This window comes from Colobus angolensis, unplaced genomic scaffold, assembly GCF_000951035.1.
Source record: "Colobus angolensis palliatus isolate OR3802 unplaced genomic scaffold, Cang.pa_1.0 Scaffold85, whole genome shotgun sequence".
Classification (NCBI taxonomy): Eukaryota; Metazoa; Chordata; class Mammalia; order Primates; family Cercopithecidae; genus Colobus; species Colobus angolensis.
Genome location: NW_012122376.1, coordinates 954,704 through 969,013, shown reverse-complemented (window position 1 = coordinate 969,013; position 14,310 = coordinate 954,704).

Sequence of the window (14,310 nt, the reverse complement as noted above, 5' to 3'; positions counted from 1 at the left end):
AAAGTTTTATTGACTATTTTAGCCAACTGCGTCTATCACAGATTTATTTTCTCTAATACTTCTCTTAATGAAAGATCACATAGAATGTACTAAACCTTAAAAACCTTAACAACAAAGGGCAGGCATCATGTATTTTAAGAACGTAAAATTCCAACTTTCCTTTCTGTTTGCTTGTTTGTTTGTTTGTTTTTGTTTTGTTTTGTTTTGTTTTGTTTTGTTTTGTTTTGTTAAGATAGAGTTTCACTCTTGTTGCCCAGGCTGGAGTGCAATGGCGCAACCTTGGCTCACTGCAACCTCTGCCTCCTGGGTTCAAGTGATTCTCCCACCTCAGCCTCCCAAGTAGCTGGGATTACAGGCGCCTGCCACCAAGTTAGGCTAAGTTTTTGTATTTTTAGTGAGATGGGATTTCACCATGTTGGCCAGGCTGGTCTTGAACTCCTGACCTCACCAGCTTCTTTGTTTTTTAAATCAATGTTTTCTTTTAAAATTACTCAACAATATCACCTGATTGGTTTTAAAACAATTCATCCCTTTCCAATTAATTTCTTCTCATTTTATTCTGACTTTATGACGGCTTGTTTTAATGAACTGGGATACAATTACATCTGTGACATGGATGTGCAGCACCTGCTGTTATAGCATCTGGGGCAAAAAGATCTGCTTGGAGGCATGCACTGCGCCTTGACAACTGATGGAAGCATCAAGAGGCTTCCACGCTGAGGCTGAAGAAAACCCGAACTCGTGTTTTATTTCATCAAGCACAGCCGCCATGCTGTACAGTACTCCATTTTCCTTGAGAACTTAACAGGGGGAGCTGGGTCAACCTGTATAATTGTACATCTTTACATTTTGTTTCCCCTTTGTTCCTCATTGACCCTGAGTCCAGTGCTCCAGCTACTGCCTGTAGAAGAAAGGAAAAAGGGAAAAACAAGGTCCTTAGATGATGGGGACACCAATAGGAGGAATTCGAGCTGACAGCCCCAAAGTGCAAGATCAACATTCTGCCCCAGGCCCGGAGAGTGAAGAAAGATTCTGTCCAAGGGCAGTGGAGGTATTTTCACAGGACTCGAGGAGCTTTATCCATGAAATAAGGGCTTTACCTTAGAGTATTGTTTATAAGACTTAAAAGAGATAAAGTATCTGTAGCTCCCTGGACATGGTGAACATCCAGGAAATGCTACCAGTGGTTGTCAGAGGTAGTCAGAAGCTCCTGGGCCAAGTGGACATGGGCCAAACACAGGAGACTGGGGGCAGCTGTTGGTCTATCCTGGAAATATGGTCTTTCCTATCAAGCAAGAGGTATAAAGGTGCCAAACCAAAACTACTTCTTTGCAGGCCCATATCAGAAAAGAATGGGGTCTAGACCATGGTAACAGGCTTTGCTTCACTATCAGAACCCCAGCTACTGCTAGGCACTATCCTGCTCAGTGCTTCTTCTTTCAAGTTCAAGACCCCAGAGCCATCTGGTGGGAGATGGAACTGTGCCTAGATAGCTCTCTTATTTTCATATTTTTTAAAAAATGTAGTGGGTTATATATTTTGTGTATATTGATTTATATTCTTTGTTTTTTTTGTTTTGTTTTGTTTGTTTTTTTTTGAGACAGAGTGTCACTCTGTCACCCAGGCTGGAGTGTAGTGGTGCAATCCTGGCACACTGCAACCTCCACCTCCTTAGTTCAAGCAATTGTCGTGTCTCAGCCCCCCAGTAGCTGGGATTACAGGCGAACACCACCATGCCTGGCTAATTTTTTTTGTATTTTTAGTAGAGACTCATCTCTACTAAAAGTTTTTCACTATGTTTCCCAGGCTGGTCTCAAACTCCTAGCCTCAAATAATCCATCTGCCTCGGCTTCCCAAAGTGCTGGGATTACAGACATGAGCCACCATGCCTGGCCTAAACCTTCATTTTTAATGTTCATCAGTGAAAAACTTCAACTGAAAATAAAGATAGTTAGTTGCTTTGATAATATCTAGTCTTGGCCAGGCATGGTGGCTTACATCTATAACTGAAGCACTTTGGGAGGCTGAGGCAAGAGAATCTCTTGAGCCCAACAGCTTGAGACCAGCCTGGCCAACACAGCAAGACCCCCATCTCTACACAAAAATTTAAAAACTATCCAGTTGTGGTGTCACGTGCCTATAGTCCCAGCTACTCAGGAGATTGAAGTGGGAGGATCTCTTGGGCCCAGGAGTTCGAGTCTGCAGAGAACTATGATCACACCACTGCACTACAGCCTGGGAAACAGAGCAAGTCTCTGTTTCTAAACAAGTAGACAAGTAGGTAACAATTTTAGAAAATCTTGTCTCCCTTCCTTTTTACTATATCTATAAGATCTCACTATTATTGTGGGTAGAGGCAATGTGCCTGGATTTTTTAAAAAATAAACCTCCATTTCTCATCATCCTACGCAAATATGGCAGCCCTGTGACTAAGTTCTGGCCAATGAAATACAATCAAAAGTTGTTTGGTGAGGATTTGGCAAATCTTAAAATCGTGATAAGGAGGTGCATATTTGGGTTGCATACTGCCTTTTTGCCCTTTGCTGTTTGTCTTCCTGCTGCCTGAAAGCAGACTTGGCTGGAATTCTAGGAACTGTTCTGAAAGCATCAGGATGGGGAGGATCCCTGAGAACAGCAGAGCAGCAAGGTGGAAAGAACCTGGGACCCAGATGATTTTGTGGAACCCCCTTACTGATACAGATAGGAGACAGGGAAACCGTGGGTACAAGAGGGCTGTTCCCCAGCAAAGGCCCCACCTTCAAGTCTGCAAACCCATGGCCCTGAATGGAAACAGGAATTCTTGTTTTCACAACCAAATATTGCCTTTTCCAAGACCATCCTGGCCTGCCACACCCGCATCCTGTACCTATAAAAACTCCAAACCCCAGGCTCCATGAGCAGAAGAGCAGCAGAGTAGTGCAGCAGAGAAGGAGCATCACAACGTCAAGAGGAGTTCGGCTGGGGACCGTCAGAGGAGGGATTGGCCAGGGGATGGCCAAATTCCAGGGGAAGATCATCTTCCCACTCCATCCCCTTTCCAGCTCCCCATTCATCCCACTGAGAGCCACTTCCATCACTTAATAAAATCCCTGTATCCCCCATCCTTCAAGTCCATGTGACCTGATTCTTTCTGGACACTGGACAAGAAACTGGGTAACAAGAGGGCAGGGTGTAAAAGGCTGTTGCCCTGACTCTCCTCTGAGCTGGTTTAACACTTAGTCATCCATGGATGGCAACTGCTAAAAGAGCATTAATTGTAACAAACCCCTAGATGCTACCATGGGGCCAAAACCCAAAAGTGCTCACCTGGGTCCTGCACTTGCCCGTCGGCATGCTCCCCTTCATGTAAGGGATTTGAGTGTGCAGCAGCTGAGCAAATGAGCCACACACACCTTGTGGGTTTGCAGTCCCACAAGGCCCACAAAGGGGTCAGGGAACTTTCCCGTTTCAGTACCAGGCTCGGTTGGCCACTTCCAGATGGTTTTTACATCAGAGAAATTTAGTCTACTAGAGTATTCAAGCTCTTGGCTCATCTTAAATATGACCATTAGAAAAAAAATAGCCAAAGTTAATATAACTATGTGAAATAGAAAGAACGTTCTTGGCCGGGTACAATGGCTCATGCCTGTAATCCCAGCACTTTGAGAGGCTGAGGCAGGCAGATCACAAGGTCAGGAGATTGAGACCATCCTGGCTAACACGGTGAAACCCTGTCTCTACTAAAAATACAAAAATTAGCCAGGCATAGTGGCGGGTGCCAGTAGTCCCAGCTACTCAGGAGGCTGAGGCAGGAGAATGACAAGAACCTGGGAGGTGAAGCCTGCAGTGAGCCGAGATTGCGCCACTGCACTCCAGCCTGGGCGACAGAGCGAGACTTCATCTCAAAAAAATAAATAAATAAATAAAAAGAAAGAAAGAAAGTTATCATATTCTATAGAGTTGGGGATGGGGAGTGAGGAAGGGGCGATGAAGGCACACCATCAGCTGGTACCAAGCTCTGCCTCACTCACTTGGCAATCCTGGATCAAATGAAAAGAGCCAGGCTGGACCTCCATTCTATCATCATGAGATTCACAGCTTCCTTCAGCAGGTGTTTGCTAAGTATCTCACACATGAAGCACTGTGCTTGGTGTCTGGAGACTTGGTGATGAGCAGCAACCTGCAGGTCCTGCTAGCACGTCACTCAGGTTTGGATCCAAGCTTGGCAGCAAAGAGGGTGAAGTCATTATTTTACGCGTGGCCTGGAGAGATACTCCATGGGTCCCTGATGAGGAAATGTGAGAAGAAAGAAAGGAGAGATCTCAAGGGGAGTGGGGTGGGGTGGGGGGAATATCCTCCTCATTAACCAAGTAAATGATAACTTTGAAACTCTATCCACCCCACCAACTACACATGCGTGCATGCATACACACAAACACATATACACACAGGCATACAGCCTCACAGGAAGTTCAGCTCCGTGGTGCTGGCAGGGTTTGACCCTTCAGAGCAATGGGCTTGACTTTGACTAGCAATTTGCATTCAACCAGGGCAAACTAGTTGTTGCTCCTCAGGCTCCTAAACTGGTATTTACCTACAAAGCAAATGTTATTTACTGATACTTTTTCAACTGAAATTTGATGCCCATAGGCACTTATGCCAAGAGTGGGGCTTACTTACTCTTGTCTTTGAAAAACTCCAGATTTACTTTTTTCAAGGCCATTTATTGGCTTTCTCTTCTAGCCCAGCCTTTTTTTTTTGTTTGTTTTCAGGAGTTCTGGGAAACTAGGAGAAATCCTTTGCTATCATGGAGAAAATTTGCCGGTGTCTTCATAAGTCAAAGATATTAGACACCATTCTTCCTGAGAATTCCTACATCATTGTAGTGGTGGATATTTGCTTTTCCTTAAAATTTCGCACCAAATCAATAGTATGAAAAGATGTCAGAAGGTAAAAAACACTCATAATTTATATTCTTGCTCTGGAAAATGTCAGAACATCAGAAAAGTTAGACCCAAACAACTCATGTGTCCAACCAGAATAAAAATAGCCAAAGAAATGGCCAATTCTCAGAGGAAATACATCCAGTTCCTCTAAGGCCTTGAAGACCCAGGCTCATTTTATGATTTTTAAAAATTCACAAATGCCACCGGGAAAGAGGCTTTAGTCATTTTTTGGTGATTTTCTGAATCAATATGCTGAGGAAGGTGAAACACACGTGTGAACAAGGCCAGCTAAACCATCTCCTTAACATAAACTAAGTCCTCCCTCATGCTGGTGACATCTGGAGAAAATCGCTGACACTCTCGTCAGCCCAAAAGTAATACAGATCTGGCCACTGTGCATTTCCCCTTAACTCTAACTGAGGCTGTAGATGCTTAGCGTGTGGGTCTGGGAGAGAAGAAGGTACGAATAGACCAGTTAGCCTAAAAGTGTCTTCTTCCATCTGGTACTCAAGTTTCCATGTTTTGACAGTTACTCCACTTGGTCAAAACCATATGTCTCTCCACCCTCCAAACTCATTCCACCACACAGTGTTTAAAGGGTTAGATGGAGAGCACATGGCATGGTTAAGCAAGTCCTGGAAGAGGGTTGTGACGCGGGGCTGTGTTCTGACTCAACCATCCACTAGCTTTATGACTAGAACTAAAAGTTGACGTCTCTGAATCTTTATTTATAAAACAGAGAGAACTAGGCAAGGTTGTCTGTAAAATTCTTTTATCTATGAAGTATGTCAGCTGGTTGATAAGTTACCAGTGATTAAAACATGTCTCTGAATTATGGGACCAGATGGGTCTGCTTTAGAAGCCAAGCTAGGAAAACCATAGGGAGGAAAAAGCCCCCTAAGGGATGAGGGGGACTATATTTTTCAGGATTGGAACAGAGGTTTCTCACTGCAAGTTGTGACCAGGGAGGCCACGTGCCCTGTTGCACCCTCTGTCCTGTGGAAGAAGGGCTCAGGCAAAGTAGCCTCCTTCCTATCAGCCCATGAGAGGCCACACCCTCCATCCATCCCAAACACTCCATCCATCCAGCATCCTCCCTTCATCCAGCAGCCTCCCTCCATCCCACACCTCCCTCCATCCCTCACCCTCCATCCGTCCCTCACCCTCCATCCATCCCACACCCTCCGTCCATCCCTCACCCTCTATCCATCCTGCAGCCTCCCTCCATCCCTCACTCTTCCACCCCACAGCCTCCCTCCATCTCATACTTTCCATTCATCCCACACCCTCTATCCGTCCCAAACACTCCATCTATCTCGCATCTTCCATCCATCCCCCACCCTCCCTCCATCCTGCAGCCCTCCCTCATCCCTTACCCTTCATACACCCCCCACCCTCCCACCATCCCACAGCCTCCACCCATCCTGCAGCTCCCCTTCATTCCGAAGCCACCCTCCATCCCCTACCCTCCATCCATCCCACACCCTCCATCAATCCTACTGCCTCCTTTTGCAAGGGTGCTTGGGCAGGTCAGGGAAGAGCCCAGGGCCTTCTGCAATACCCTAGCTGTGGGCGTCAGGAAGCTGGAGGCTTGGGGCAGGCATTTGTAGTTCCAAACGACCATTTTTGGATTTGTGTTGTTGTTTTGCTTTACCTGGATTTGATTTTTGCAGATAAACTGGTGGTATTTTTTTTTAGAAGAGAAAGGTGGCCTCAGGAAACTTTTCATCTTGGGGGTTTTGCCCTAAGGCCAACATCACACTCGAAATGGTTGAGAGAGATAGTTTCTGCTACAGGAGTTGGCAGCTTCCCCAGAAATGTAAGAAAGTTTCTGAGCACAACAGGAAATCAGACTTGAAAAACAAATTCTGCTGCTGCCTCCTGCCCTGGTGAGCCAGGGGCATGGAGTGAGAGGGAGAGGAACAGTCCAGCAAAATGCTTTTTGCTACGGTCACCAGCCCAGCGGGGTCCCCGGGGTGGAGTGTCTCAGCCCAGTGCACCTTCGCCCTGGATATGGGGGCGATGCAGAACCTTCACCCTGGATATGGGGGCGATGGGGAACCTTCACCCTGGATATGGGGGTGATAGGGAAGACCTGTCCTAGCACTCCGGGGCCTGCACTTGGGGCTTTGCTTCTGCAGAACACAGTCACATTGAGTGACTTCAGTGACACGACAGTGGAACCGTCGCTGGAGCGCAAGGCCCTGTAGAGGGACTGCCTGTTTTTCCCAGGTAAAACAGTTCATTTCAAGAGGTGTTAGGGCCTTAAATACTTCCTTATCACTCAAGACAGAAACAGCCCCAGGACTAGACAAGGAATCAGTCACCTCATATGGCTGCTCCTCCTGCACACCCAATGCAAATGCCTCACACCTTCAAACCCTCCCTGCCAGTCCCTTCACGCAGCCAAATTAATTCTCCCGATGATTGCATCACCTCAAAAAGAGGCAATCTCTTATAATCAATTACAGTCACGGTCCTCCAGCATTCAATTCCTGCCAACGTCCAATTTAAACCAGCACTTCAAAATCATTTATTTCTAATTCCTGGGTCTACTAAAATGGCTTCTCAGAATACATTTCTTGCAGAAACATTACCAATGTCAATGCTTTCTAGTATTCTGTGCAGGAGCTTCCCCCAAGGGCACCCCTCCCCAGCAAGATCTTCTGTGAAATGGGGTAGCAGAAAAGATGTGCACTTTGAGGGGTATTTCCCCCTCCAATACTATGCAATTTTCATCTCAACCTTTCTGCACCCTCCCCCACCGACATATATCACCCTGGCTTACCTCCCATCTTGCTCTAGACTGCTCAGTTCTAGAATTCAAATGTATGAGTGAATTTTGTATCATTAATCAAATGGTATCCAGTCAAGCCTCAGCTTACAAATGGCAAAAACAAAATCTGATAACCTCACATTTTCAGGGGATATCTTTGATCATTTTATTCTGAGTTTCTACCAAATCATTTGACACTCTGTAAGTGTTCTTAGTATAAAGGTTTTAATAAAATTGTTCTCAAGATTTTTGTTTCCTGTTATGATGACGTATTACACCGGTAGCAGAAAAAAACAGATATTGGAGCCAGTTCTTCCTGTGTTCAAGGCCATCCCAGTTCCACCATTTACTGTGTGATCTTGAGCAACTTACTTAACCTTTCTAGGCTTGAAGATTCTCATCTGCCTATTTAAGTGCCTAACACACTGCCTGGCACAAAATGCAAATCAAAATGGAAAATTTCCTTCTCTTTCCTTATTCACTTCTAGATAAGAAAACAACAGTCCTGAAAGTTAAATATTTTGTCTGATATTATATAATAATCATCATTGTTATTTATTATTATTTTTATAACTAATGTTCTTGAACACTTTTTCTCCCAGACATTATGGACAGTTCTTATCTATGCATAACAGAAGTATACAGAGAGAACTATCCAAAATTTCAAAATCATTTATAATTAGGTTTCAAAAACATAAGCAAGCAGAAAAACAACAAATAGATAAATCAGATATCATAAAAATTAAAGACCTTCATGCTTCAGAAGACACCTCTAAAGGGTAAAAAGACAACCCCCACAATAGGAGAAAATTTTTGAAAATCATATATGTAATTGTGATGATTAATACTGAATGTCCACTTGATTGGATTAAAGGATACAAAATATTGATCCTGGGTGTGTCTCTGAGGTTGCCAAAGGAGATTTACATTTGAGTCAGTGGGCTGGGAAAGGCGGACCCACCCTTCATCTGGTTGGGCACCATCTAATCAGCTGCCAACAAATATAAAGCAGGCAGAAAAACGTGAAGAGGTGAGACCGGTCTAGCCTCCCAGCATACGTCTTTCTCTTGTGCTGGATGCTTCCTGCCCTCAGACATCGGACTCCAGGTTCTTCACTTCTGGGACTTGGGCTGGCTCTCCTTGTTCCTCAGCTTGCAGATGGCCTATTGTGGGACCTTTGAGTTAATACTTAATAAACTCACCTTTATATACATATATTTATATATATATATCCTATATATATATCTCATATATATATATCCTACTAGTTCTGTCCCTCTAGAGAACCCTGACTAATACATTGATAAAGGACTTGTAGCTAGAATATATCAAGAATATTTACAACTCATTAATGAAAAGGCAAACAATCCAGTGAAAAATGGGCAAATCATCTGAACAGACATTTGTCCAAAAAAGATATACAAATGATCAATTAACACATGAAAAGATACTCAATGTGATTCTCTCTCAGGGAAATGTAAATCAAAACTACAATGAGATACCAATCGACACCCAATAGGATGGCTGTGATCAAAAAGAAAGATAACAAAAGGTGTTGGCAAGGATTTAGCGAAATCAGAACCCTTATACACTGCTGGTGGGAGTGTAGAATAGGGTAGCTTCTTTGGAAAACAGGCTGGCATTCCTCAGATTATGTTGGAAAATCCTATGACCCAACAATTTTACTCCTAGATATATATTCTCCAGTGAACTGAAAACATAACCACGCAAAAACTTATGCCTGAATGTTTACAGAGGCACTAATTACAGTAGCCAAAAGGTGGAAACAACCCAAAAGCCCGTCAGCCAAGGAATGGACAAACAAATGTGGTCTATGTATACGATGGAATAGTATTTGGCCATACTAAGGAATAACGTGCTGAAGCATGTTGGCAACATGGATGAACCTGGAGAACATTATGCTAAGGGAAAGAAGTCAGTCACAAAAGGCCACATCTTACGTGATTTCATTTATGTGAAATGTCCAGAATGGGCAAATCTGTGGAAAGTAGCTCAGTGGTTTCCTGGAGCTGGGAGGATGGGGGAAGATGGTGAGTGACTGCTAATGAATACAGGGGGGCCCTTTGGGGGTGATAAAAATGTTCCAAAATTGACTGTGGTGATGGGTTACACTGTGAACACATGACAACCAATGAACTACACACTCAATAAGTGATGTTATGATGTCATGTGAATTATATCTCAACAAAACTATTATTTTTTAAAAAATAAGCCAGTGGTTTGTGTATGTTGTTGTTACTTTGACGAGCTGGACTCCAGTTTTAAAGTGGTCTGAGGTCCCTGGGCACACCCTTTATGCACCCTCTCGCACTAAATGTCAGGGAACTGTCCTGGAAGCATCGGTGCTGAAGGGCGTTGAGTGAGTAATACCTGAGCCAGAGAGTCCACAGCACACCCAACGAGGCAGCCCACCCCAATCATGGAAGCTTCGCCATGCACCAAGAAGATCCCCCTCTGCACTGGTGCCCTTCTGTCCAGGAATGACCATTCAGCTACTTCTCCATCTGGTAAACTCTAGCGCTTCTTGTAAGGCGTGGTTTGGGGGCCCCCTCCTGATGAGCCTTGCCCAGTTCTTCCTGCAGGGAAGCTGCCTCGTCCATTCCCCCACTTTCAGATGGCTTGCACTGCGTCGTCACTGGATGAATTACATGTCTGCCCCCCATTAGGCTTTCAGATCTTTAAAAGTAGGAATTGAAACATGCCCATCTGAGTGCCCACATCACCCTGCAAATACCCTATAAACAAAGAATGAGAAAGCAAAGAAGTCTCTGAGCACCCGCTGTCTGTCACACGCAATGATGTCGTGCTCACACGCAATAGTTTGGTCTCACACAAACCTACGGGAGTTAGAATTATGAACACTCTTTTCCAATAAGGAGACTGACATTCAGAGAAGTCAGAACACCTTCTCAGAGTTGCAGAATTAATACTTGGCAGGACCTACATTCCAGTCAGGGCCATGTCGTGCTGAAGACCACAGCCTCTCATGGACAGTTGAGTGATCTTTCCAGACTACAGCTACTCATCTACTCATCTAAAACTTTCTCCTATCTTTTTCTTTCTAGCTGACTTTCACTCCTCCTTTTGCGCCGGAGTCTCTGCATCCTCTGGCAGAGTCTCTGGGACTTGTGTCAGGTCCTGGCTTTTTCTTAAAGGTGGCTTCACCTAGGATGTATGACAAATGCCTTCTTGCTTGTTTGGACCCAATTCATGCCTCTCCAGTGGAGAAAATCTTGACGTTGTGACCCTGCCCGTCTGCCAACCTAGCCTTCTCACAGGCTTTGGATAAACCATTGCTTTTTAAATTTTTACTTTTTGGCAAGATTTCCAAGGTGGAGCATTTCTGAATCTGAGGTGCAAATGCTGCATGAGTTTTTTGGCAGATATTCTGTAAATGTTGTCGGGTCAAAATGTTCACTGCAAAATAACTCTCCAGACACTGGGGGAAAATGGTTCCAGCAAAGCAAAAGTGGCGTCACAGAGAGGGACAAGAGCATCTTGTTGCCATGGTAACAGCAGCTGAGCTTCCGGCACAGCCTGCAGCCCTGGTAAACGCCAATATGTTGTCTCGCTTCCAATGAAAAAAACAAAACAGCTTCCTAAGCCCGTCCCACTCCTTCAGGGTGCAGAACTCTGATATGACAAAGAGGCAGGTCAGCAGGGTTTCACTTCTTCATCAGAGAGTTTCACTGGAATCGGAAGTATTAAGCAATGCAGCAACTGAGATTTCTTTAATGACCTTGGAATTGGAGTTTCTGTAAATTTCCCCTTTCACCCAATGCCAAGAGCTCCTGGGACGAAGAGAAGCTTGAGCTACACAGTGGCTTATACAGAACACACTTTCATAATGGAACAGAGTGCCCGATTTCCTTTTTGAATGTGTTCGAAAGATACGAAGTGACCCAGAATGATTTACAGTAAACATTATTTTTACACAGATAAGAATAACACCACAACACCTGCCTTCTCTGACATTCTCAACAGCTGAGACAACTCCCCTCACTGTTGACTGTCAATAGAGTGAAAACAGCAAGAGGGTGCTTCCTAAGGCCACTCCCAAGGTCACCTTGAGTGGGCCTCAGCTTCCAAAGGGCACTCAGATCACTGCATTTGTTAAAAAGTCAAAAAGATGGTTTTTTATTCTAGAAACTCCTTCTTGGAGATGTGGGAGACCAAACCCAGAGGTGGGCTGGGGTGGTGGGGAGGGAGGGCAATGCATTCTGTGAAATGATGTCATAGGGGTTGATGCCCTGTGGCTCTGAATGTTCACAGGCCTTTCTGGGAGAAAAGAGAACCCAGGAATCCATTTATTCTAGATTCCAGCAAACCAGAAAAATATGCAAAAACAAATAGACCCGCCGGAGCCCTGGCCCAGGTGGGGCCTGCAGAGGCTCCCATCAAAGGCTCTGGGCAGACTCCCTACTATCACCCTCTGCCATGCCTTCTGCTCAGTCATTGCCTTGTCTCCTGGCAACCACAAAAAGCTGCTTCTCCCCAACTGTCCCTTCTGGAGGGGCTGATGCACCATCAGAACTGCCTTCCAAACACCACCCACTCCGTGCCCCACACCGTACTGCATTATCTGGGTAGTATTGTTTGAACTTGTTGAAAACATTACTCTATAAAAGTTTCTTCTCCTTCTGGACAGGAACACGGTCTTCTCTTTTTGTTTCAATCCTAAGCAGTAATGCCATATTCTATCCTCGGTCATTGTTCTGGAGTTGGCTGACTGATTTGGGGCATTTCCACTACTGATCCCACTGGGTCTTCATCTGCATTTTTAAAACGCCACCTCCGTCACCCACACACGCTTTCTGCTAAGCAGCCCTCCCTTCTTCAGCCAGTGTTTGTGGGTTTGTTCCTCTTGCATGTGCTTTTTCACGGAACCCTAGATTTTTAATCAGATGTACTTTTTGTTGTTATTGTTACAGCCATGAAACCTATGCTCTAGGAACCATGTGAACAAGCATTTTAAAAGGCACAAGGTTTGTTTCTTGCAGTCAGGTGTACTCTAAGGGATTCTAAGTGTGCGTCTGGTTCCCTGAAGAAAGGACACAGGAGCTTTTCCACTGTGGTCGTGTTGACCTCCCCATCACACAATGTTGCCACCATGGGGGAAGAAGACAGAAGGAGAGGGAAGGGGAAAATGCATTTTCATCTCTACCTATCCCCAGCCCAGAACGCATGATGGATGCCGTATCCAATTCTATCTGTCCTGTTTACTGGAGCGTCGCCCACCCTCTGCTCCTGCCCCCAGGCAAATTCAAACAACTTCATTGTTTTACAAGAAAAATGAAAACCACCCGAAGCTGCCCTGTTGCACTCATGTGAAATTACTGCCATGACCCAGTGCTGTCTCAGACCAACAAAGCTGAGATGTCTGCTAGCTTCCCCATTAGCTCTGTCTGCCACTGATGCGTCCGATAGTGATGTGGAGACCCGAGTGCGACACCAAGCAGACGTGTCCAGCTGCATAACTGATAAGTGATTCTCAGAGGGAGTCCATCCCTTTATTACAACATAACAATCACAGCAATTAACAATGTGCTGGCTGCCTGGCTGGTGCTTGGAAAAGCTGATGTGCAAAGATACTCTTAGGAAAAGAGAGCTAAAAATCACCAAATTCCAGAACAGCTGTGAATCGCCTGCTCTGATGTGGGAAAACGAGAAGAAATCATGACTAGGAACTTCCAGGCATGTCTGGCTGTCTTTATGGGCCCAGTGCAGAGCTCTAGGTTCATGCTCCTAACTGCAATGCCAAGTGAGATAATCTTCACCTTTGTGGATGGGGATCTGTGCAGGTAACGACTTTACCTTCCCTAAGACTAATGGGGCATCCAAGACTCTTCCTGTTAGGCCTACAGCTCATGGTTTTGTGGACCAAACTTTCCCATTTGCCCTTCCCACTTCAGACACACGGAGTGATCTGTGGTTCTGGGACCCCACATCTGGTCTTGTAGAACTCCATGCCTTATGCTTACTGTCCACACTACCTGGAATGCTTTCTTGTCTTCTGTCTGATGAGTTTCCACCCACCTCTCAAGACCTGGCTTAAGTATCACCCCCTCCAAAAAGTATTCCTTGACCCCAAGCCCAAGCTGTGCTCTTATCTCTTTCCCCTGTACCCAAACAGGAGGTTATTTCTTATCACAGTTATAACACTCATCAAACAGAACTACAGCTATTTATTTATGGGTCTGATTCCCTACACTGAACTGCAAGCCCCATGGAGGGTTTTATCTTGTTCCTCTTTGTGCCATCTGTGCTGGCATATAGATGTGTGTTGAATTAATGGATGATTGGACCAATATGATGTGTTAAGTTTAATAGTATTTAGGGTTTAATATTATCACCTTATGAGCTCAGCATATAAGGAAGGGGTACCTTCTTTTGACCCCTAAGTTCTCTGATGGTTGAACAGAAAACACATACCTCTTAGTTTGTTCAAAGATACCATGGCAGCCCACCCAGGCTCCATGGGCTTGCCTGATAGAATATTGATGACTCGCCACTCTGCAGAACATAATATTTTCAGCAGAAGAATCCCAATTACTTAACACATCAAACTCAGCATCTGCTCTTTTCAAA